Source organism: Sciurus vulgaris, assembly GCF_902686455.1.
Source record: "Sciurus vulgaris genome assembly, chromosome: 6".
Taxonomy (NCBI): Eukaryota; Metazoa; Chordata; class Mammalia; order Rodentia; family Sciuridae; genus Sciurus; species Sciurus vulgaris.
In genome coordinates this window covers 55,156,424-55,183,506 of record NC_136466.1, presented here as the reverse complement: position 1 = coordinate 55,183,506, position 27,083 = coordinate 55,156,424, and the positions used below count along the sequence as shown (strand labels likewise).

Sequence of the window (27,083 nt, the reverse complement as noted above, 5' to 3'; positions counted from 1 at the left end):
ATAGCCATTTCATTCCGCTGGTTAAACAATAAATTCATTAGTCCCTCAAAGCTCGATGTCAACTCTATGCATGATTCACATCTCACATGTGGAACATTTCTCAAGTTTTTGAAACACATATACAATATTCTTAGAATTGAGCCAGATGAACATGTCTGAGAAGTGAATTCTGAGAAGTACAAAGAACAACTGACTCTATTGTATATATTTTAATAAAACCTCAATTATTTATAAGATCCTTGACATCAAGATATGTACAATACTTGTAATTCAAAACACTGTAAAATGGGTGGTTTTTAAAAAAAACTGAGATCAAAAGTAGAGGAAAATCCAAACATTAATAAGCTTTGCTTGGCCATAGTAAATAGTTTGCCACCAAATCAAATTAAACCTCACTAGAACCTCCCAATAGCCAAATACTAATTCACAGAAATCTTCAAAAATTAAAACCATTCTTTTCCATGACAATTGCCTAAAACTTTATACACAGATACCAGAAGTAAATTTTTGTAAATTAGTGAACTTGTTAGATTTTTAAATTGGGCCCTGAATAGCAGTGAACCAGGTGTAACAACCAAGTAGCAACTCACATCAGGCCTGATGTTGACTTGGAGCCTGGATTATAGCCACACCGCTTGGAAAGGGTAACTCCTTCCTCAGCTGCGGTGAGAAACAGAGCTGGAGGTGTGTGCTGAGAAAGTTGTAAAGACCTAGGACCATGAATTTCAGGCACATGCAAATGAGAAAATGTACACAAAGGAAATTGTATGCGGAGAATTTCGCAGGGAAGAGCATGTAGCTGACAGTCGCAGGACGGGGTCTACCGAGCACAGAATCTTCACGTGTGGAGGAAACACAATGCTAGCAATGTCCTGATGGATCAGAATTTTCCTTGAAGGACATAGCAGCCTCACTCCCCCAGGCAGGCTTAAATCAAGTAAGAAGTAAAGCCTTGCTGATAAAAGTAATAGTAATTAAAATACTAGCCACTAGTTACCAAAGGCTACTAAATATCTGTCTTTGGCTAAGATCAATCTTAAACATCAACAACGACTGAAACTCACCCTAACCATAAACCTTCAGAACTTTAAAATCTGAGTTGCTTTGCCTCACAAAACAATTCCGACTAACTGCATGTTCCTCTCCCATTGCTTTCAACCACCCCCTACTTATATCATCTTAAAAGAGGGCAGCAAATTTTTAAATCCAAAATAGGTACTTGATACCTCCTTGGTATGAAAAGAAAGGATAATACAGTGTGAAATGAAAGCCAACCCGTCCCAATGAAGTCTCCTTCGAAATAAAGAGGAAGGAACAAGAATTCAGGGAAATAGAAACACAGGATGAGCTGAAGGAGAATATTTGATGGAGCTTTTAAATTAAGTTCATTAGTTAGTCTCATGACTTCAGTGATGATATAATAAATGAACACGAGACTTTCCTAAAGTAAGATATGTCCTGTGATTTTTTTGTTTTCCTGAATAATGGTGAGGTGACCCTTCTAGGGTGTTCAGAAGCATGGTCACAAAGTGTCACGGAAGCTTAGAGGCACTGGTTGCAGGCACAGCCTTGGGTCAAGTCACCTGTTTTATTAATCAGGGTTTTCTAGAGAACAGAACCAAAAGAAGACGTGCATGTGTGTGTGTGTGTGTGTGTGTGTGTAAAGCTTCTGCCATATATACATACACCAGAATATATGTGTATATATATGTGTATATACAATCAGAAGCCGGAAAGTCCACTATATCTGTCTGCAGGCTAGAGAGCTGGAGAAACCAGTAGCTGCATGGTCCAAGATGCTGAAGGCTCAGAACAATAGAGATCGACAATGCTACCCAAGTCCAAGTCTGAAGGCCTGGAAACTTCCTGGAGAATCATTGGCAGAGTCCACTTTAGAAGAGTGAAACAACTGGAGCCTGATATCCTCAGGTGATCACCGCAGCAACCAAGAACCTGTTCAAGAAGAATTGAGCTTTCATCTGCTGCTCCTTCCTTGTTCTTTCAACTTTCATTTTATCCAAGCTTCCAATCTATTGGATGGTGCTGACCACACTTAGAGAGGGTCTCCACTTCAGTTTGCTATCCCACATGCCGGTCTTTCCTAGACACACTCAAAAGCCTCTTAATCTTAGATATCTCTTAATCCAATCAAGTTAACAATTCAGATTAACCATTACACCTGGTATGCAATCTTCACAACAGCCCTAGAAGTCAAGTATGACTTGAGTCTCACAGAGAGGCAAAGCAGAGTTCAGAACATTTGTTAGTTACCCAAAGACCAATTATCTAGAAGAGTTTATTGATTATTCATATCAACAATATCAACGATGGCTTTCTAGCAATGCAACCACTGACATTCATAACGCTTTTCTTAGTTTGCTGTCCGTACCACATCTTATTTGGCACAGAACTCAAAAAAAGGAAACACATACAATTTATTCTCCCCTTCTCATCTACATTTTTGTAGGTTTTGTTTATGTATTTCCCCTGGGCTTTTTCATTTCAAGGTAGAACACTTTGACTTGTATTTTATATGAAGGCCACAGTCAAAATATTTTCCTATTTCTTTTTCATTATTTGATACTTGAAGATTTTTCAAGTAATCCTACATGTTCTGAGTAGGAACTATTAGATTTTTGTATGACCTACTATTTCCCTCTATCAAAACAAAATATATATTTTTTTCCTAAGTAATAACAGGTCTCCTTGACATGAAGGTAGCTAGGAATTAAGAGATCCGGGGTCAGTTCAGCATCACTCTGAACTTGTCACCTGACTTAGATACCACAAAGGTGTCAGTTCATAGACTAAACCCCTTCCTACTCAGAGTCTTCCTCTCCACATCCAGAAACACATGTGGTCTGCCTCACTTCCATCTGTGTAGGGAAAAGTGCAGCTTAGTGTCAAGCTTCTCTGATCTCATGGTGGTGCAAAAAAAAAAAAAAACAAAAAAAAACAAAAAAAAAAAAACAAAAACAAACCTTAATAAGCAGTGTTTCTTAACTTGCTGTCAGGAACATTGTTCCTTCTCCCAAATCCTTGTCCTTCAGCTAACTTAGACCTCTTCTGATGCTGTCGTTAGAACACAATGTGACTACTACTGCTAATGCATCTGACATAGTCTGAGTATTATTTCTCATTTAGAGACAGTAAAGCTCTTTTTTCCTGTAATATATCACAATGATGTGGATAAATATTGTTATCATTCCCTTGGAAAAGCAGATATTGCAAGTGATTGTTTTAAATTGAAATTATTAATCTAAACAACTCTGAAAACCTAAGGCATAACTGTCAAACTATTATAGGAAGTCTTTGTTTTATTGTGTGTGGTTTTTTGTTTGTTTGTTTTTTGTTTTCTGTTTTACTTTGGTGCTGGCAATCGAACCCAGGACTTCATGCATACAAGCCAAACATTCTACCACTGAGCCACGTCCCCAGGCCAGGAAGCTTTTTAATTTACCAATATACTGATTTAGAAAATAGTCAAATGGGATGTTATAAAATTGCCAAAACACTCACTGTATTTGAAAAGTCTTATTCAAATTAGCGTGGCCTAAGTTCATATACATTTTATTTGGTTTTTTTTTTCCTGCTTTATTTAAATTTATTTATCCAATTTTATAAAAAGTCGAAGATCAAGGGAGAAAAGAAGATGCTTGCCATTTGAAAAAAAAGATTTGTGTGCATGTTTGTTCATAAGGTTGCAAAACAATCAACATAAAATTTGGGTTTCGAAAGTAAGTGTTTTATTTGTGAGTATTTTTAAAGATAAATAAATTGTCTTATCAAATTCTTCCCTTAATTTATAACTACTTGGATACCAATACAATCAATTGGAAATCCTTTATCAAAATTATTTCTTTTTTCTGTTCAGAAATACAATTACTTTTCATAAAACTGATGCCATCACCCTTCACAGCAATGTCAAATTTATGCCAACAAGGGTCCATTTTGCAAAAAAGAAATAAACCAGATTTTCTGGGTTTTTTTCTGGCTGTTTTTTTGATATATATTTTTTCCTTTCAAGAAATACAGAGCCTCTGTTTATGAGAGATGCCTACGCATTTTTTCAATTTAGCCATTGCACTCACCTATCTGATTTTATTACAAATCTAATTGTATACATCTATTTTCTGATATTAATAACGTTCCAGCCCATATCCTTTCTTCCATAACCATTTCACTGGTTTGACTGTACGAAAATGCAAGAAAATGGACCTGGGAGCAGAGCTCTGGGACTGTTTCCACACTCAAGAGCCACTTTATAACTTCCCATCCACAACTACAGCCTCCCAGGAAAATCTTTGTGGTACTAGCTTCAGCCTCTGGTATCGTTTCTCCTCCATAAGACAGGTCTTCTGATGGGCCGCAAATCTCAAAGCAGCTCCTACCAACCTTGTCTCTGGTGTCTGTCTGAGCCATTCAGTTTTTAAAGGCTGAAAGAAAGTAGGCAGCTGCCAGGAGGCATCCCTTCGTGCCCCGTGCCCCAGACCCCGACCCCGCCATCCATGCTCATGAATAGGGCCACAGGGTAGATGCCCAGCTGCTGGTAGGAAGAGTTATGAGTCTGTGCTGGATGAGGGGGAAGAGGAGGGAGAAGAAAATAAGAGGATATGATTCACAATCGCAAGTTTGAGAAAGGCCAGCTAGAAACAGAACTTGGTTTCAAAATTCAGGTATTGGTCTTTAAATATTAGATGACCGCCTTAGGCACTGTTAACCTTCTTGACTGAGTTAATAAATGACAAAAGGATCTGAACCAGTCTTCGCTGACCACAGTGGATGTGAACTCTTCAGAGGCTTTCTAAATAAATGGCCAGGGTGAGTGTGGACCAGTTAGATAGGGTTCACACTGGATTAGGGTGCAGCTCAGTTGGTACAGCTCTTGCCTAGCGTATGCGGGTCCGTGGGTTTACTCTCCAACACTGCAAAAGAATTCTGAGGGATCAAGTCTTAATTGAACCACAAAGCTGAGAGTAGAATAGTCAAAACCAAAATAATATTAGAAAAATTAATATTTTGCAGTTCATAGAAAAATTTTAATTTTACAATTAATTATGGAGATTTTCAGGGGCTGGGGATATGGCTCAATGGTAGAGCATTTGCCTTGCATGTGTGAGGCCCTGGGTTTGATCCCTAGCACCCAAAGAGGGAAAAAAGGACATTTTCAGATGATATCCTTTGGTACTTTATAGTGTTTCATAAATTGTAATTAGATGACTGGTTTTATAATTTTTTTAAATGCTTGCCATCATTTGTTGTGAAATATATTTTATTTGCATTGAATTTTGGTTTTTGTGGTCCTGATTCAGCTTCTTTATTCTATCAAATAATTTCTTAATTAAATGTTGCCAAAAAATGAAGAGTGAAGTTAATATGTGCAAACCATAGTCCTGATTTCTTTCGTTTTACCCTCATTCAATCAGCTGATTAACTTGCCTTTTTAAAAACTCTAGTATGCTTCTAAAGCACTATAAATAACCATGACAATATCTAATAAAAATAGATGTTGTATCAGAAAACCACAGCAGGTTTTAAACTTAGTTTAGCAAAATCAACAACTTCCTCACAAGACTGATGAACTGCAGTGACGTGGTTTTAACAAAAGCATTTCTAGCAACCAGATAAGCAAGTGTCTTCTTGACATAGATGGATGATAGCACATGTGCCAGAAGCCAGTGGAAAATAGGAGCTGTCATCTAGAAAATGACAGAGCCATTTCGAGTCCCTCTAGATTAGCACTCCATCTTCGGCTGAGCAGATACACTGTTACCTGAAGGTCTATTGCCAGCAAATCAGAAGCAAGAGGGCAGAGCCCTATCTTTCTAAGAGGACTGGAATCTTCAGAGGCTCAAGTGCAGAGAAAGCGTATGATGACATCCAGTTTCCTACAAGACTCATTTCATTAAAAGTACTACCATGTAAGTCAGCAAAAATATTAATTAATCTATTCACCATAAACACAAATCAGGGTCCAAAAGAATAGAAACTAGAGTAAACAGATTGATTTTAATGCCACGATTCATTCAAAATGATCTTATAGGCAGGCACCTGATTATAACATCACAAGCTTTACTACTTATCTCTATTTAAACAACTGAGCGTTTGGAAATTTATCTTCCCAGCGTTATGTCACTAAATAAACTCTGCCTGGCTGACCAGCATCTAGGGAGGCAAGTCTGAGGTTAGAAGGAAGGTCCAGAGTGCTCTGAAGTTAGGAAGACAAATTTTCAAATGCAGCCAGTCTGTCTTCAGCAAAGGCTTCCCAACTAGCCTTGGAGTCCACTGGGGGCCATGTCTTTGTGACTGTGCTTAATGGCTGAGGATAATGTGCTGCACTCCGTGTGGTCCTCTGGTGGAGACGGAGCAGTGCTGTTCTCTTAATGGCCTGGCACTGTGTGGCACTCTTCACAACACTGATCCAGTGCCTCAGGGCACAGGGAGCTGTGTGTAGGCAGACTGCTGTCTCATGGTCAGCCATTAGGGCATTATCTGATTTCTAAGCATCAATTCTGGCACCATAGCTGTGGATAGATCTTAGAGTGAATGTCTCCAAAGGACTCTGATGGGCCTGACAACAGTTCACCTGCAAACCAAAAAACTACCTTACATACATTTTTCTTGATGGCTGAGGTTAAGAAAGAGAGGAAAGTTATGTTAAGTGTTCAGCACTAAGAATAATAAAGGAAACTAGTAACGCTCCCAGGGAAAAAAGGACTGCCTTTGATTCCCCAGTAGTTAGCAGAGGCATTTTAAGTCTAATTTGAAGCTCCACAGAGTGACAGTTTGTGTATAATTTAGAACTCTCTGGAATCTGCTTTGGCCTATCAGGCCAAGAAAGGCTACAAAGATATTTTTAATTAATATTATAAGCCAAATAATATTGATGAGGCTAACTTCAGAAAGAAATGTTTTTCCAACTATTTTGCCTATAATGACATTTGTCTGTGATGCAATGGATAAGAAAGAAACTCCCTATTTCTGTGGCATTATCATTTGATTTCAGGTCTGTCAGGTCATATCACACAAAAGCCTCCTCCTCTACCCCACCCCACTCTTTTCTTTTTGTCAATGACATTCCCCACGACAAGCATTCCAAAAGAATAGCAATTGCCTCTCTCGTCAGCTGGGTTTTGTCAGTTCTGAATGCAGGGTCTTGCTTTGCCATTTTCAAGGTCTCTTTCAAACCTGGGATCACAGCTGGTGCTTCAATCACAAGCTCACACCGTGAAGAAGCTGGCAGTTGATCCCCAACCAACTCTGTGGAAGATATATAATCTCTTTCACAGCACACAGTGGAATACACCTTTCATTCCATCCCTGAGAAAGGCTGCATCATTCACAAGTCCTTCTTGACAAAAATATTAATAACGTCCCAGTCTCCTCAGGGATGAGAACATTTTGGGGTTTGAACTGAAATGACCTTAGCTTGTCAAAATGATTTGACTTTTAGAAACGCAACAGTGAATCCTGTTTTCTATTGTGGTTTTAGAATCTGGCATAGTTTTAGAATTTAGGAATATTTTAATTATCAGGACAAAATGTGCCTGTGAGAATATATAAATGAAGGGTTTTTTGTTGTTGTTGTTGTTGTTGTTTTAAGAAATAAGACCATGTAATAAAAAAGATATTTTTTTTCCAATACATGGCATGGTATTTCTGTCATTAATTATTCTCAGGAGTACACAATAATAAAACCTGTTTAAAATAATATTTTATCTTTTTTTTGTTGTTGCTGGGGATTGAACCCAGAGCCTTGCACATGAGAGTGAGCAACTGCTCTACCACTGAGCTGTACCTCCCAGCTCTAAAATAATATTTAAATATTTTTTAGATTATTTTATCTTTACATGGAAAACGAAGATGGAAGAAAAACATTTAGCGACCAGTTAGGAAGAAAGGACATCCGCCACACCAGACAGATGTGATTGCAGTATTTATCTTTCTAGCTGAAATCAACATTGAGAATCAGCAAATGAGTCAGAAAACTGAAATGGAATGTGATCATAGGTAATAAGAAACAAGAATTTGACTTTGGTGGGTTTTTTCTTTTTCTTTGTTTTTTTTTTTGGGATGTTAGAGATAGAATCCAAGGCTTCGCACATGCTAAGTGAGCATTCTACCACTGAGGGATTTGAAGTAAATTTATTTTTCCTTTGTTTTTAACTTCTCTATATCCCCACACACATTTTGTGGCTTCATTATGGTACTTGTTTAACAATAAATGGTTTGAGTTGTAACGCATTCAAGGAAAGTAAACCTCCCTCAAATACTAGTGTAGGCCGAGTCTAAATATGCCAAATGAAGCAGAGAAGTGGTAGATTAGATGCCAAAAAAATCACTTTGACCTCAATTATCCAGATAGTATTTCAAGAATCACTTTGCGTGGCTAAAGAGCGTGTAATCTAGTTGTCTCTAACGTAATAACCATCTTCTAGAAAAACCATCTTTATACATTACAACATCTTCCATTTGCTACCAAATCAGAGCCCAAGGTTAAAAACATACTCACCCAGCATCTTATGGGTGAGGATGAGCTTTAAACTCCCACATTTCTTGGGTAATTACTCACCATTAATGTTATGTGTAGCAGAAAATGAGCATTTCATATACCACACTTGTGAACACAGGTGTTTTCCCAATGAAAAATAGCAGTTTTATAAAGAGACTCTGATAATTACTATGCACATTTCTATTTCACCACATCTGAAACTAGACTGAAACCAACAATCAAAAATCTAATCCGGGGTACTAGGGAAGGGGAAAATTTGACAGATATGGTATTTCAGCATTGGGAAATGAAAAACTCTGAAGATCTGTTATACAATAATGTGAACATATTTAGCACTACTGAGCCATACACTTAAAAATGCTTAAGATATAAAATTTTATGTTAGGTGCTTTTGCCATAATTTAAAATTTGAAAAAAAAAATTTGTAAAATATAATTAGGTGGCATAGCATTCTGGGGAACTAGGAAAAGGAGCTAGGTGGCATACATTGTCTACTTGCCAAAGCCAGTTTTAAGTTATAGGAAGCATTTATAGAAAATGCTGGTAAAGCTGCCAGAGGGGTCATGGAAAACAAGAAACAAAGAGAAGATGATCAATGACTTTGTCTCCTTGAATAATTTTGATTCGTGTAGAATACCAGAAATCACCTCTCAGAAAAGCCTCTTATCATGAGAAATGTTGCTGGGAAAAACAGCCACATTGCAAAACACTCTTCCCAAACAAAGCTTATTGATCCTTGACACGTCATTGCTTAGACATTGACAAGGCCAAGTTTCTGTAAGTCAGAAGAACATCAGGGAAAGGAAATTGCTTGGATAAAAGGAGAAGAGAAAGGAGTAAGTTTCATTATACTTGCCCTGTTAACTGTCCCCGTGATGTTTAATCTAACCTGTGAGGTAGGTACCATCCCCACTACACCAAAAGGGGAAATAGGGCCTAAGAGATTAAGAAGCCTGCTCTAATTTTACCCAGAAAGCATTGCTGTCATTAGAAGTGAAACTTCAGAGGTGGTCTGATTCAATTCAATCCTAAATTCTTTGTTAAATTATTTTGAAAATCAGAAATGAAACTGAAGGAGAGAGGTATATCTAGTTCCTTCTCCAACACTCTTGATGCTTCTCATGCACCAGGACACTCTAGAGTCTCTGGCCCCAGGACTCCCAGTTGGCCTTCTTGAGTGACTGTCTGTGGACCCACCAGGGAGCTGCATCAGTCACTGTCTGGATATCTATCCTTTTAGTAACTAACCATCCCATCAACACACTAAACCTGAAGCATAGAAAAGAAGTTGACAGCTTAGTATGAAAGCTGACGAGTAGGTATGTATTCCAGGGTACCCGCCACAAAGGGAAAAAGTAAAACCCCAAAGTGGAGAGCAAATGAAGGAATAGGACATCATTTCCACAATGGAGAATCACATCCTCCAAGCCAAGGCCATGTCTGAGGCCATATCTTTGGCTATTGTCACAAGATTCCTAAAATTTTATGAAAATTAAACAGTACTTAGCATATTAGATTTTGTCTTTTTTAGTATTTGCAATTGACTGAGTAATAGGTCAAGACTATTTATTAGTCTGTTATTGAGAATTAAATAATAACCTTAATTTGGAATTAGGTAGGTTGGGAAGGAGAATAAGAGAAATCTTATGGAGTACAAATGTTTTAAGTAATTTTTTTTTAAACAGGGTCTCACTAAGTTGTGGAGGCTAGCCTCAAACTTGCAATCTTCCTGCCTCAGCCTCCCAAGTTGGTGGGATTACTGACATGTGCCACTATCCCCAGCCTTAAATAATCTTGAATGGACATAAACTAAGTGTCCCCTTCCCCTATCATTTAGTAGCATAGTAGACAATTAAAGTTTCATTCTTTCATCATTCTTTTATAAATTATAAATTCATCTTCCAGTTTTGTATCATTATATATGAAATATTATAACATATAACATGTATTACGTAATTTTTCTACTAATTTAATTGAGCCACAGAAAAAGATTGCCTTAAACACCAAAATGTGAGTTTTTGTCATGCTTGGGAAAACTGTCTTGAAATTCCCAATAGCCTTGGACTTCTTCAAATTTCTTGGATCTAATTTTCAGAATAAGTTACTATATATATACTGATGGGGGTGACACAAATATAGACTATCACTGTAGAAACTGTAGAGATCCGGGCTTCACAGACCCTGGTATCCCAGGGGAGGATGCTGCATTAAAAACTCTTAGGAAAAGAAAAAATAGAAGAAGGTTGAGAGGTTCACAAACTATAATTAGCACCATTAAATGCCTTTAACTGAATTTCTACATGTTGCTAAAAGAATGAGGACATTTATGAGAAAATGTAGCACACCGCTTTTTGGTCACTATTATTGGGTGTTAAAAGTAAACCACATTTACAGGTCCCACGGCTATCAAATTTATTTTCACAAAACCAACTTTCCCCAGCATTGTTTGTTATCCAGGAAATTTCGCAGCTTGAGGGAACCCAGACTTCAAAGTCAAGGAAGTGAATTTGGGTCTTGGCAGCCCGGGGGCACTGAGTGAGCCACCTCATCAGCATTAGAAAATTACTAGAATTGCATTTGTGTGTGTTATTTGTTTGCCACAGTGGTAGATAGCTATGTATAATTTCAAAGGAATGCATAAGTCTTTTTAAAGATGTGCAGATCTGTACACTAGCTTATCATTTCATAAAAAGTTTGGCCTGCCAGATGAAACACTATTTATCAGTTGTTGATGGAAGGAACTTTCCTCTGCTAACCATTGTGCAGGAACAGCAGCGTGACCCTCGGGTCATGGGATAACACTTGTGCACTCATGCTCACAGGGGCCTTTTTTTGTAAGTGGCACCTGCTGTGAGGTTCCCTATAAATACTGAGTGCCTGCAGCAAATCACAGATGTTTTATGCACTAGAAAACCCGACAGGAAGTAATCACTAAAAGAAAGACAGAAACAGTAAGGGGTAGGGAAGAGTGGGCAGGCAGAGAGAAAAGACTCCCTTTTTAGTTGGGGGATGTTTGCAGGAATGGGTTTAAAGAGTAGAATATAAGTAGCTCTGTTGAGCAGCTCAATTTGACCTAGATTCAATCTCATCTTGCCTGAAAACACCCGGGCATCTAAGGAGGACAGGATGTCGCGTGACATAAGTTGAGTGGGGACATCAAATTTGAAAATCCCTTGACATTGTGTTGTCTGGGTTGGACTCCTTAACTTTTTTAGTTGTTCTTGTAATTTTAGGGCACTTTGTTTTTTTTCATAGAACAAAGTAACCCTTGAATTTTTGAAGAATGAAAATAAATGTTTATATTTTTGTGCGAACCTTTCTTATTAACCAAAAGCCACTTCTCTGTATACTTCCAGAGGATTACCCCACCACCTCATCTAAACTTTTGTGTATTCAGTGTTGGGTGTCAACCCTTAAAAAAAAAAATCATGCCTGAGTTTATCTCATTTTTACACCAGCTTATTTTCAGTGAATTTCAAAGCCAAAATAATAACATTATTTTATAGACTTTCAACTAAGTGGTAACAAAGAAATATTTGTCTACTCCCCATTTTCCAAACATTTCTGAACTTCATTTCAAAGGGATGCATGTTAACTTGAATGTTAATGTGCTTTTCTTTTTTTTTTTTTTTTTTCCCAGAAAAACCAAAGCATGCTGTTTGTTTTCACGGGAGTATTTATATTTAACACATTTACATTTTAAGTCACATTTGCTCTCTGCCTTAAATGACTTCTCTAATAACTATTTTTTAGCTTATAATCACATTAACAATCTGCTCCTAAAGAATTCTTCAGAGCCCTATTTTTTCACTTATATTTTAATATTTGACAGTTTCTTTGTAGAAAGGAAAGAGCATTTGAAATAATATTGGATATTTTGCCAAGTCTGTCAAATGAGTAACACTTCCACTTTCTCAGCTCCGTCTCATTAAAATTGTATTCTAATTCTGTCTTAACTTGGTCTCTGTGCTTCATAAGTCATTGCCTGCTCATTACTTGTAGTGTGGGAGATGAAATTTATTCAAACCTGATAGCTGAGATAAAGAATTGAAAGGCAGGCAGCTGGGAGAAATGAAATTAGCCTATTTCAGTGCTTTTCCAGCTGGATTTTTGCACAGCCACTGGTTATACCATGTGTCAGTTCACATTTGTGACACTATCTGTGTTTGGTTTATAGGTTTTTGTTAATATTATATTCTTAAAATGAAAATACAGAGCTGGTCTCCTTTTTTTTTTTTTTTTTATCTTAGCATTGAAATGCCACTGAGTATCTGAGTTGATAAAGAGGAAAACATGATTTTCTATAGTTTTCTATAATTATAGAATCATTAAATTGCCCAGCAAAGATTAATTGTTTCATTGTCTTACAATTCATACGGGTATCTCTTACAGAAAGAAACATTGGTGACAAAGAGTAAATGTTATACCCTTAGAATGGTTTGAGGGGAAATGGATTTAGAATGAATTGTGACTTACAAGGAATTTCACACAGAATACAGGAGGGAGCTGCGCTTTCTAACCTAAACACTCCATCTCAAGCTTTAAATGTCAAAAGAATACACTGTGGAATTCCTAATTTTGAATATAGATGAGTATTTGAAGAAAATTGACTAAAAGCATTGTACTTTTTCCATTATAAAATTGAGTTGTTAAAAAATTATATGGCCTAATTACTAAACTTGGTATTTTTGACTACTTTGATTATGAACAGATATTGTCATCAGCTAGCTAATTAAATTGACTGCAATAACAAGCAGTAATTTAGAAATATGTTCTAAATTATTTTCTATATGAAAGCAAAGTCTTTGTTGATCTGTGTATGTGATTAATGTCAAGTGTCATGAATTAGCAGAGGGATTTCAGTGTAGAAATATGGGCATTTATATAAAAGAAAGAAGAGATTCATTTACACTCCAATTCTGGATGTAAAACATGAAGCTTGATATGTGCCTAAATATAAGTACTGATCCTTTTTTTTTTATTACTCAAAGAAAATATAAGAAGAAAAACACGTTTCTTAGAAATGCGATAGTTAAGTTTCAGTTAGGTTTAACCATCTGTGAATACAGTGCAATATGTACATCCAACCCAGAAACTTTGCAAATAATACATTTAAATTTAAATAGACAGAACTGATTGAAGCATTATGTAAGATATGTGGACAAATCTGTCAAACCCACTATAGTACAATTATGAGATATTTTATGTGACTAACAAATCATGCAGATAAAAAGCAGTGAACCAGCTAGGTTCAGTGCTACACTTGGGAGGCTGAGGCAGGAGGATCACAAGTTCAAGGCCAGCCTCATCAACTAAGGAAGACTCTGTCTCAAAATGAAAAATAAAAAAGGGTTGGAGATGTAGCTCAGTGGCAGAGTATCCCTGAGTTCAATTACCAGCACCAAAAGGAGGAGGAAGAGGAGGGGGAGGGGAGAAGAGGAGGAAGAAAGAATAGCTGTAACAAACTTGCCTTTGATCTCAGTGCTCTCTAGTAACAGTAGTTAAATTTGAGAGGTGACCTTCTTGAGAGCGTTTTGTGTGATGGATATTTATTTGCTTTTTATTTTCTTCTCATTGTGATAGTTGTCATACTTGTATGTATTAACATTTTATAAAGCATCTAGCAGAGAAGGATGTCACATTATAATGTCAGATTAAACTAGAAAATCAATAGACTACACAAGGCTAACCCTAGAATTATTTAATAGATTCTGTATTAAGGATTGTATGACAAATAACTGTGAAATGTGTTTACACATGTGTTATATAAGTGCATACCTAACACCCAAACTGATGTGAATGTTAATAATTAACTACTATAGGATTTGTAACAGTATGTGTTTCTGGGTTTCAGGACAATTAACAATCATATCTTACAACTAATATACTCAGATCCATTCCAGTTCCATCTGGATCCTTTCTTCTCCATGTCTTCTTCACTCCAGGCATTTGGAAAAAGCATATATCCCACACCTCTGGCTTGTATGACTTCTACTAAGCAAATAAAACTTGTAATAATCATGTGCAAGTTGATTTGTTACCCAATAAGAATATTTTTGTTGTCAAGCTTGGGTCTACATCAACTTGGAATGTGTAACTTAAGTCTCAGAATAAAGAGCTCTGTCAAGAAACACACTAAGAAAATATATCATGTGTTCCTGCAAAAGACTTTGATTTATTTTTTCATTAACAAAATATTTTCCATTTTTCTAGGCTATACGAATCAGGTTGCCACTTATTCCTAAATTATTATATGTGCCCCTTTGATTCTTTTATCAGTTTCATGTCTTTGTTTCAAAGCAACAAGGAAAGAATCTGTTCCCACCTCAGAGTCCCGTGTTAGCCAGTTCCTTCTCACCAGAGAACGAAAAGTACCTTCAGGGACAGTGACTAAGAGAGCAAGGGCCACGATGCAGCTGTCGTGGGCATAAGGCCCTGCTGAGGCACCAGTCCTGGCAGTTGTGATCTTTCCTGGGCACCTCTGGTTGTTTTTGTCCTCCATGGTTGCTGTGAGTGGCTAAAATCTATTTAGCACCAGAGATTACCAAGGAATATGGTTGATTTACTCATGTTTAACCTTATCCCCTTCTTTCCTGATGCTCAAAGTTCTTAATATTTCCTCAGTAGTTGCTCTGCCCTTTCATTAATTCCAGCTGCATTTGGGCATTTGTGATGTCAGATCTCAAAAAAGGTGAAAGTTTCATTGGATTGTGTCAGCATTATTCTTATGAACAGTCAGACTCCTGCCCCTTCCCATCAACATTAGTGTGCAGAGCATGAAATAGGACACACCTGCCTCTTATTACTCACAAGACCTTCAAAACCTGTTTGCCCCTTGAAATATTTTTCCTTACCCATATTTTTGAATTTTATATTTGATTTTCTTTAAATGATTCTTTATTTAATTAATTCTAGTACTTGAATGATCTCTTTAAATCATACAGTGAGCATGGCCCTAAGTCCAAAGATTTTCTGACTTCAAAAGTCTGATTCAGCCTCAGACCTAATGAATTCTGACCTGTGAAAACTAAAAGGGTTTTAGGATATTAGTTTATAACCAACAAAGAAACATCCTCTTCTAAGGAATATCTCCTGTCAGATTTTTAAAGCTTACCATCTAGCATCTTCCCATATTTTTACTAGACTATTTTCTCCTTTACTAACATGTTTTATATTTCCCAGACAGTAGTTCATTTTGTCATCACAGATGAACAAGGACCACACCAAAGACACATTTTAATGTAATAAATCACATTCAATCACAAGGTTTATTTCCAAATTTGTTAAAGAACAGATCTCAAAAACACATAAAATCATCACTCTCATACAAATAAAAAATGAACACACAGTCAGTAATTATATTTAACTCTTTAATTGAATGAAGGAACTAATAAGATGTTACAACTGGTTCAAAGGAAAATCCAAAGAACTAACATATATATATATGGTAGAAATAGTGAAACAGATTTGCAAATGTATGCAAAATTGGTTTCTGTACAGTTTGGGGGGAACAAGTTGAAACTTTATAGGATAGAACTAGTCTGCATAACTAAGAAAAATCATTGCTCTATTATAAGTTTTCTACAGATTACTTTTTAATTTATAAAATTATAAAATGGTATATAACCAGTATAGGATCAAGTTATCTCCAGAGGCTCCACTCTTTGCTGGAGACAGTATCAAAGAAACTTATTGAATTTCCTTGATTCAACAAATGAATGAATATCCTTGATTAAACTTCTTTCTGTATTTAAGATTAATTATTCATTCATTCAACAAATATTATTCCTTACCTACTATACCTGCCTAACCATGTTCTCAATTGGGGAAAATAGTGCAGTTAACCAAACAGAAATCTCTTGGTCTTATATTCTAATGCAGACAGGGAGAAAGAGATTAACTAAACAAGTAAATTATGAATGTATGTCAGATGATGTTTAGTGCTTGGAAAGAAAACATAATAAAAGTAGATTAAAGGAGGCAGAGGTAAGGAAGGGTACTATATTTAAAAGCCTGTTTAGGAAAGCTTTCACTATCATGGAGCTATTCGATCTGTGACATGAAGGAAACGAGAGGCAGAGTTTGCAGTTTATTGACAGTATTGTTTATTATAGAGCTAACTCATGGAATAGAAGAAGAAATCTAAATTTTGCTTGGCTTCTCCCCAGCTACAGAAAATGGAATCTGGGGTGAAATGGAAGAAGAGCTTCCTAGACAGAGAAAAAAGCAAGTGCCAACTTCTGACAGAGCAGCCAGCTTGTGTGTGTGGAGCCAGCAAGGAAGCCAGCAAGGAAGCCAGAGTACTGGGCAGGGTGAGCTTGGGGGCAGGAGAAGGGGAGTGAGAGAAGCTGGCAAGAACAGGATGGTGATGGGTTTGTATCTCCCAAGTGTCATGGGAAGCAAGCAGGCTTAGGAGTTGCTCCCCTTAAAAGTGGGGGCGGTTATAATATTTTGGTTGTTTTGAGTTCTTTGGTTGTTTTAGTTCAAAGCTCTGCTTTGAAACTAATAAGTGATTTCAGGAACCCAATGCCTTCAGTTCAAATAATTTTTTTTAACAAAGTGACATATTTGGGGATGGCAAATCTTGGTGCCCTCAGAGAGAAGCATGTTTTCAAGGAAGATAGGAAAAATAAATTAATAAATTCAACAAATGAATTTTTGTTAAAACCATTTTTCCAGAACGTACTACAAAACGTTCTGGTTCAATACATTCAGACTGACATCCAGAACTCTGTACTTTACAAGTTTGCAAGAATTTCCACAACGGGCCACCATGGGACTTGAGAGTTAAGATCGTAATCTGCACCTGAAAAAACTTCAAAATTCACCTACTCAAAGACAGAATCTGGAAATGAAGTTTTGTCTGCCTATTTAGAGGATACAGTGCTATTCTTTTTGTTGAGTCTAAGATGAGTGCTCAAAGAAGATTGTGGTCAAAAGAAATCAAGCAAGTGAAACAAGTGAGTCCTGGAAAGTGACCAGAATCCACCAATCCGCCAACAGCCCAGTTCTATATTTTTCTCACTCCACTGCTGACCTTCAGTGTGGACATTGTTTGAAGAACGCGTTTAAATATTTTTTTTACACATAATGTCTTTTCCTTACTATGTTGATGTGTCTCCCTTTTTATCTGTTTTCATAAAGTAATCAAAGGAGCACTTAACAAATACATACACAACAAAAGAAAGCAAGCAAGCAGACGGAAGGAAGGAAGGGAAAAGGTCAAAAAAAAAGAGAGAAAGTAAATATGGCAAAGATCTTTCATCAACTTCTCAGTATTGAAATCTAGATTGGGTGCTGAGCTCCTTGACAATGAGGGCAAAGAGAATTAGACCATAACTTTCACTAAGGTGTGTAGTATGATTTCTTTTTCATTTTCTATTTTCTTTTTTGCATTAAGCTATGAATTGCTCTGTCAATAATTAATGGCTATAACCTGTAACACTGGAGACAGCGCCACATTAAACTTTCATTCCAGAATGCTAAGGGCCTGTGGATTTCAAGAGGAAACTTGGAAGGTAATCATGATTATGGAGGAAAGTGACCTGCAGCTATTGGTGTGCACCACCACACGGGTAAGGCAGTCCGTCAGAACTGAGAGAAGACCCATAAAGCTTTCCTAGAAGGAATCTCTGTTTGCCATGATTAGCTTTCTTCATATCTAATAGCCAAGCCTAAATATTCGGAGTTCCAAAGTGTCTGAACAAATATTACTTACGTTGTTTTTTTTATGTTTTCTCACAGAACATTACTTAGAATTCTTCAGTCTCTTGGTTGCTTAGGGGGGTTCATCTTTTCCATTTTTTAGGTATCCCCCCCCCCAAAACAATGGTGGGAAACAGAAAAGAAAAAGAGTTCAGTCCTACACACATAAAAAGCACTAAGCCATCAGCTTGCCTGGTTTGTTGTGGTTGTGGTTGCTGCTGCTGTTATGACTGTCCTGCCTTTTGTGTAACTTGAATGGTTCTTGCTTTTAAAAATGTTTTTCCAGGGCTCCACATACTTCCCATGGCTCCCTGCTGATAAAGCTTCAGTGTAATTAAAGTATTTATATGAACACTGCTGAATTCAACCTGCATTATTTAGACACACAAAGGAAAATTCCTGGCATTTTCAAGTCACAATTGTGTAATCAGATGACAGAGCGTTGGCTGGTTTAAGAATACCTTTCTAGCTAGTGGGAAAAAAATATGTAAAACTGTTGTTTTCTTTTTCTATTGTATGGTGTTCTTCAATGAAATTAATTTCACTGAACTACACTTCAGCTTGGACTGAGTGTTTTCAATGAAGCACAGTCACGTTGGACTGTATTTGTTTAATTAAGTTGAGAAAATGAACGTAAGTGGACAAGGGAAGCCACCTCATCACCATTCAATTAGGCTAAAGGCAGGCTTTTCTCCTTTTCTTTTTTCCTTTTCTCTTTCTTTCTTTCTTTTCTTAAGTCTTGCCCCTTGACACATCCTCTTTATGGAAATAAACGTAATGTTGAATAAGCTAATGCCATTCTTTTGGAATTATGACACGAAGAGGAAGAATTATAGCACGCTGGGAATTTTGGTAGGAATTGATTTACAAAAGAAGTTGCCACATTTGTTTTTATTGTGGTTAAAGCTCTAGTTTGGAAAAAGACAAAAGGGCATGGAATTGGGGAGTTTCTGGATGAATGTAGATCTAATGAAGAGAGTTCATTGGTTCCACAGGCCAGGGTAAGATTCCCACAGTCTTGAACAAACAGTTCTCAGCCAATAATTTCTAAGCCTTTGTTTCTCCACTTTGGAATTCTGACTACAGGCATGTTACCAAGCCAACTGGGTTCACTACAAAGACCCAGTGAAACTCTTTTTATCACAAGATCAAGACAACAATTGTGTGCCTACAAGAAAAGAACAACTAAAACCATCCAGCAAGCATTAAAAGAACAATTCTAGAGATAGTTGCCTTTGAACTCCAATAATGGGCAACATTCAGTCCTGAGATATAAATTCCAAGTTAAAAGAATTCATTACCAATTGCCTTTCCTTGTAATTATAAGAGCTGCTGGCAGCAAATATTTTCAGCAGTATTAATTTCATCAAATGTAATATTTTGCCATCTTGTTGAATCCCATACAGTGATCACATGTAAATTTGACTCTATTGACTTAGTTTTATTTATTACAGAGCTCATTTATGAAATAGAAAAAAAAATCTAAATTTTGCCTTGGCTTCACCCCAAACTACAAAAAAAATGGAGTATTGTTTTGCAAAAGCTGGTTCTGAAATATCACTTCCTGAATATAAGAATGTGCTATTTGCACAGATTCATTCTGTGAACATGTGCCAATGTCCAGCTGAGAAAATTTTAAAAGGTAATCAATCAGGATATTTCTTAATTTCTCTTAGCTGTGACCTGTGAACAACTTTAGTTCCATCCAGAAGAAAATAGGAATCTTCCATTTTTGTGTAAACACTTCATTTTCTAATGACATGGGAACTATTTAGGCTGAATCTGAGCAGACACCAATAATTCAAAATAACTATTCTATTTGAGGAAATTGACAGTATTATTCATGGGATCCCTATATGCTTATAATCTTAGAAATAGCTTCTGAGATTTAGTCATTCCTTAATCTGAAATCTCTGATATTATTTTGTATGTGTTTGTATTGAGTGTGCTCTCTCTCCTCTTCTTGCATAAAAGTCTAAAAATTGACCTTTTTAACCAGCTATCCTGGTGGTTTAAAAGGAAGAATTTTACTGATTCTTCCATTTGGTAAAAAGCTGAATTATGACAGTAAACAATAAAACCTCATTTTAGCCAAAGTGAGCACCTTGTTGCTTCTAGGAAGCTTGTCAGAAACACTTTTCTTACCAAAGAGAAAAGGATGGAAGAAAGCTCACTGATAAAATGAGTGTTTAAGATCTTTATTTTTAACTTAAATTTTAATTATTTATTTTTAAATTTATATCCATATATATGCCCCAATAATATACTGGCAAATTTGATACAGAATCAATATGGAGACCTGTTTTTGGTGCATATATATGACTTTCTTGTACGGGGAACTATACATTTAGCAAATAACTTCTCCTTATTTGTAAATTATCATCTTTAGTACATTGCTTTAAAAACTTTCAGAATAGCATGAAAAAATTATTTATATGCTTTTATGTCTACCTTTGAATACTATTTTTGGAAAATGTCAGAAATGACTTAATTTCTAGCCAATACACACAATTCTCAATTGAAGATAGAGTGGTAAGTCGTTCTTACCAAAAAGAAATGTAATCAAACCTGATTTTTTTCCCATGAAGGTAATGTAATATTGTTCCATCAAGACCTTTATAACAAGAGACTTTGCCAAGACAGTGGAGTAGAAAGTACTAGCCTTAATCCGCTCCACCGCACACACACACACACACACACACACACACACACAACACACACACAGATATAGACAGTCATCTAAAAACAGCCCAGAGAGAGCTCAAGTCCATTAAATAATCTGTAATAATACAGTGGAGGGGGAAAAAATGGAGAACATCTACTCAGAAAGAATTCCTGGTGAGATTTGTATACTTGAGAAATCAGGACTCCCTATCTCACACCATATATAAAAATCAACTCAAATGGATTAAAGAAGTTGAGCATGGTGGCTCATGCCTTGTAGTCCTAGGAAGCTGGAAGGCTTGAGGCAGGAGGATCTCAAGTTCAAGACAAGCCTTAGCAATTTAGCAAGACCCTCAGCGACTTGGCAAGACCCTATCTCATAAAACAAAAATTATAGAAAAGGATGAAAGAAAATGAGTTTTTGGTGAGGATGTGAATAAAAGGGAACCTTGTACACACTATGAGTAAAATATGGTTCAGCAGTAAAGCACCCTGTGGTTCAATAACCAATACTAAAATTAAAAAAAATAATAATAATAATTAAGGAGCAAGTGTGAAACCTGATCCAGTAAAATTAGTAGAATAAAACATAATGAAAGTTTCTTGACACAGATCTGGGAAATTGGCTTTTTTATATGACCCCAAAAGCCTAGACAACAAAAGCAAAAGTAGATAAATATGATTACACTGAAATAAAAAGTTTTTGTACACCAAAGGCAAGAATCAACAGAGTGAAGAGCCTACAGAATAAGAGGACATATTTGCAAGCTATACATCTGATAAAAGGTTAATATCCAAAACACATAAGGAACTCCAACAACTCTAAAGAAAATAAGCAAACTGATTTTAAAATGGGCAAAGGAACTGAATAAACATTTCTCAAAAGAAGACATAATAATGGCCAATAAATGTTCTTAAAAATGCTCAATATCACAAATTATCAGCAAATGGAAATTAAAACAATAGTGAAATATCACTTCTCATCTGTTAAAATTGTTATTGTAAAACTGATGAAGAGAAACAACTTTTGGTGAGGATGTAAAGAAAAAGGAACTTTGTACATACTATTGGTGGGAATAAAGTTAGTACAGCCATGATGGCAAACAGAAGGAGGTTGCTTAAAATTTTAAAATAGAACTACTGTATGACACAGCAACCCTACTGGGTATGTTTCCAAAGATATATAAAATATGTGTATCAAAGAGATTTCTGTCCCTACCTCCCATTCATTGCAGCATTATTCACAATAGCCAAGATATGGAATCAACCTAAGTGTCCACCAATGGATGAATAAAGAAAATGTAGTATACATACAAATAAAATAGTATTTAACCTTTTAAAAGAAGGAAATCCTGTCATTTGTAACAATATGGATGAACCCAGAAGATACTATGTTAAGTGAAATAAGCCAAGTATAAAAAGAAAAATAACATATGATCTTACTTATCTAGAATTTAAAAGTTGAACTTGTAGATAGTACAACAGTGGTTACCAGAGACTAAAGAGATGACAAAATTTCAGTTAGACAAGAAAAATAAGTTAAAGTGATCTATTGTACATTATGGAAAATAGAGTTGATAGCAATATACAGTATACTTAAAAATTGCTAAGATTATAAATGTTCTCACCAAAGAAATATAAGCATGTGAGATAAGGCATATGTTAAAAAATTTCATTTAGCCATTTCAAAGTGAATACATATATCAAATTATCAAGTTTACACTATAAATACATGGAATTTTTACCTAAGAAATAAATGATTTTTTAAAAAGACTTTGATAACAATGTTTTTAGAAAAATTAAAGCACCATAAATTTCATATTTAGCTTATTATAAATAATTTTTTCATATTCTGAATCTTATAATCAGTTTCATAAAACAGCCAATCCTAAACATTTTATTAAAGTGATCTTAGAATGTGATCTGTATCTGAGTCCATCAGTCAAAAATCTCAAAAAGGAAAATGGAGAAGACAGAATGGAGAAGTGTTTTACATGCCACACACAAGAGGAAGGTAGACTGAGAAATGTAATTTGTGATCTACCTACATTTAGTTCCATAAGTAATTATACGGGACCCTTGTGGCAAAAGACTTCGGGTATGAATGGCAGCAAGTCAAAATTTATTGCAATTCTACATGTTAGGCTTTCAAATTGGAGAGAAGGTGAAGTGAAAGCAGCATGTGAAGATGCATATTTAGGCACTCATTCAACTTTAATACATCAGTAAATTATGAAGGTTTCTTAGTGATATTTTTGGTATCAATAATTCAATAGAGAGGAAGTTATATATGTGTATATATATATATATGTATACATACATATATATACATATACTAAGGTCCCCAGCCCCAATATGTATCTATTTTGTATACACACATGTATGATCTATGTATCTAAATTATATTTATAACTATTTCTATTTAGATAGATACAACACCAAACCATGTAGTTAAACCAAAAGCTTTTCATTTGTCTTTGGAAAGCAAGAAAGAACTATGATCACAAAGTATATAGTTGAAATATCTGTGAGCCTTTGTTTAGCTGTGATATTCTGAGGAGGTTACATTAGTATAAATTTTTATGGATCAATGCATAATTTATATGTCTTTTAGTGTTAGTACTTCCAGGTTGACATTTTTCCCTAAAATTTATATGTAAAATCTTCCTAAGCATGCACCAATTATCCATTTACCTTTTGAAGTCTTTCAAAATCTAATAGAAATGGAATTCAGTTTAATGCTTTTGTACCTCTTATAGAGAAATGTTTCTAACATTCAAAGAGAAATTTTACGAAGAAAAAAAAAGAACTAACTTTGGATTTCCAACTGTAACATAAAACTATGGTGTACGGCTAGCTGATCCATAAAGTAACTTAGAGTTCTTTCCAGTTGCAGAAGGATTCTTTCTTCCCTTCTCAGCTTTCACTGGTGGGCAGGGCAGGACATGGCACTGAACAAGCGGGGACCAAGTCCATTGCCCTCTTTCAACAAGAGCAGACAGAGGCACTCCTCCATTTGTAATTCACTGTGACCCCTGCCTTCCTCGGCACAGCTCTCCGAACCATGATCTGGGCCTGAACCAAGGAAGACATCTTTACATATCTTGCAGTTCTTATATCAGACCAGTATATGAACTCAGGCTAGCAGATAAGCAAGCAATACAAGGGGCCCCAACTACCGTTCACTGTTTTTCATGTTTTAAGTGTATCATTTTCACTACTCAGGATACTCCACATAGTAGAGACAGTTATCCCTTCATTATAGATTGAAAACTTTACAAGCAAAAAGACTTATATAATCTTCCCAACATCATATGCCGAGCAGAAATTCACATGAGACTCTGTCTGACCCTATAGATGCCAGCTTATATTTTTGCTATGTGGTTAAAGATTATTAGCTATAAATAGATTACCACCTGTAAGTCCAGTGGCATTCTGGTCAATTTCTAGTACAGAAAATTTCAAAGATTCTCAAGATCTGAAGATTGTGTTTTATTTATCTCTGCATCCCTCAAAGACTAACTGGATGTTGGTATCGTAGGTGTTCAAGAAATAATGGTTAAATGAATCGTGAATAAATTGAATGTATTTGTTCAGCTTGTTTTAGTTCAAAATGACATTTTAAAAATACTTATGTATAGATATAACTTTTAAAATATTCGAATATGCTAGTGATTGCACAATGAAGTAATACACATATATCATTAACGGTTATTCACTCTTCCCTAATTTATTACTTTATTAAGGGATAGATGAACTCATGAACCAATTGCATCCCTAAAATGACTTTGACCTTGCTGCATCTCTGAAACTCAATCTCAAAGTAAATTTTCAAGTCGTAGACAACATTTGGGGGTGGGGAGACTTTATTAGGTGTCTGATCATTTTAAATCCAAACATTAGCATAAGGAATCTGTAAATGAAACATCAAAGCCAGTGATTCTGCTAATGAGTGTCTCAGATGTTTGCCAAATAAAATCTAATAATAAGGAAACTTCATGTAACACGTTACCATTTACCAAGCATTTTTCCAAGTTTCTTAAGTTAAGGTGCTTGTTCTTCAAATATCTTAAAACACAAGATACTTGAAATCAAAACAAAATCATGGTGAAGTGTCAAATTGTGTTAAGTTTTTTTATATGGAAATAAATGGATCTACCATGGACGAAAAAGGCAAAAATTTGTATTTATTTTCAGACACAAAAGGAGACTCCTCAATAAAATAGTTCTCTAATCTTTCTTTGGGGTTTTTCCCAATTCTTCCTCCATGAAAGATGATAGTGGAAAATTTTAGAAAAACTACTCTGTGTTATCTCCTTTTGTCTTTTGGAGAGTGTGATGTGGTTGTGTTCATGCCCAATTCACAAATAAGAAAGTAAAGGAACCCAGAAACTAACTTTCTCAATTGTGGAGGGCAAGAATTTGAAAGAACATTCTTATTTTCCACAAGGATTCCCTCTTATGCTTTGCAAACTCAACTATTCACAGCACATTATCAACATCCCAAGTCAGATTAAGAGTGCTCTGGAAAAATGTCTATGAATATAGATTTCTGTATACTAAGTGTATATAATAGAGGAGTATAATTATATTAATTTTCAACCTACTTTCTTTTTACCACCTCTCCTTGTAATCAACATTCTTCCTTTTTCATTTAAAACACATTTACTTTCTATCAAGTATAATGAAAATATACTACAGTAATTCTCAAAGAGCAGTGCCTGGATTGTAGCATCAACATCTGAAAACTTGCTATAAAAGCAAATTCTCTGGCCCCACCCCAGATCTACTGAGTCCAAAGCTCTGGGGATGGAGCTCAACAAATTGTGCTTTCACAAGTTCTACGAGTGAGTCAGATGCTGACCTTTGAGAACCATGTATCTAGAATGATTCTACTTGGACATCACTTTTTATCAAGTCTGATATCACTTGAATAAAATGAAAATTGGAAACTATAGACCATGCAGTATGAAGATGTGCAAGAAAATCATACAAAATTTCCCAATAGATGGAAAAGCCCTTATCACATCATAAAAAAAGATTGCTAGATGGGTGTTTAAAATATATATCATTTTTCATGTTTTCCTATCTTGACAAGCTATCTGATTAATTGCCTACTATCTCAAGTACTGGTACCAACTCTATAGAAAAGCAGATATAAATGATAACTAGATGACTGACGGTAGATTATAGGTACAGATCAATAGAGTGAATATATACACAAAATGTAAGCACACATCTTCTAGTCCCTTAAAATGCACAAAAGGGCATTAACTTTCTCAAATGTCTATATTTGAAGTGTATCTTAGGAGCTGAAATAAAGGAAAATGCTGTTGATAAAGAGCAATGTCAGGACAGAGCCTCAGAGTACTGAGAAGGTGGGAGGACTGTTCCATGAGAAGACAGCACTTTGACTTTGACCTTTTCAGCTAAGCATCTAGTTATTACTAGATGAACTCAGGCCTATGTCTTATTGATTGAAGAAAGGTTTTGAGCAGATCAGCATGTATAATAACTATTTCATGGACACTTCCACTTGAGGGTACTTCAAGAATTGGCTATACTAACTTGGACCATACCTGCAAGCTGTATGGAATTCTTTCTTTTACCAAGTCTTAATGAGACATCATTGTGATTTCCAAATTAGCCCCTGAACACCCGCCATCCATCTCCCTCCCTTCTCTGTATCTGCAGTATAAATAGGAGAGGTAGTTGAATTACCCCCTCAAAAAAATCACAAGCTCCCCATCCCTATTTCCATTTCTATCTCTACCTCCCTATAGATTACTGCCTACAGGTCAAGACCACCTGTTTTGAAGGCAGGTTAAGCTTTTCCCAGTGGATTGAAATCTTCCACAACAAGTGGATGTACAGCCTACTAATTCAGAATGCAGTATGCTCTTTGACACATTTTTATTTTAAAACATAATGAAGTCAACAAAATAAATGAACTTTTCTTCAAGAGATTACATAGTCTAATTCCAACACTAAATCCAGAAAGAAGATTTGCTGTAAGGGTTGCAGGGGAAGGAAATAGGTCAGAAAGGAAGTAATATTGCCAAATGGCTGCTAGTTCAAAGCACTCTACCTCTGGGATGTTTAAAAATCTTTACCACAGTCAGGTACAGTGGCACATGCCTGTAATAGCCAGCAACCTGGGAGGCTGAGGCAGGAGAATTGCAAGTTCAAGGTCAGTCTGCAG

At 35.9% G+C, this 27,083-nt stretch overlaps 1 protein-coding gene; it reads right to left on the bottom strand.

The window, feature by feature from the left end:
* The window catches only part of LOC306663981 (uncharacterized protein), a 326,186-nt gene that overhangs the window by 239,512 nt on the left and 59,591 nt on the right, over positions 1–27,083 (bottom strand).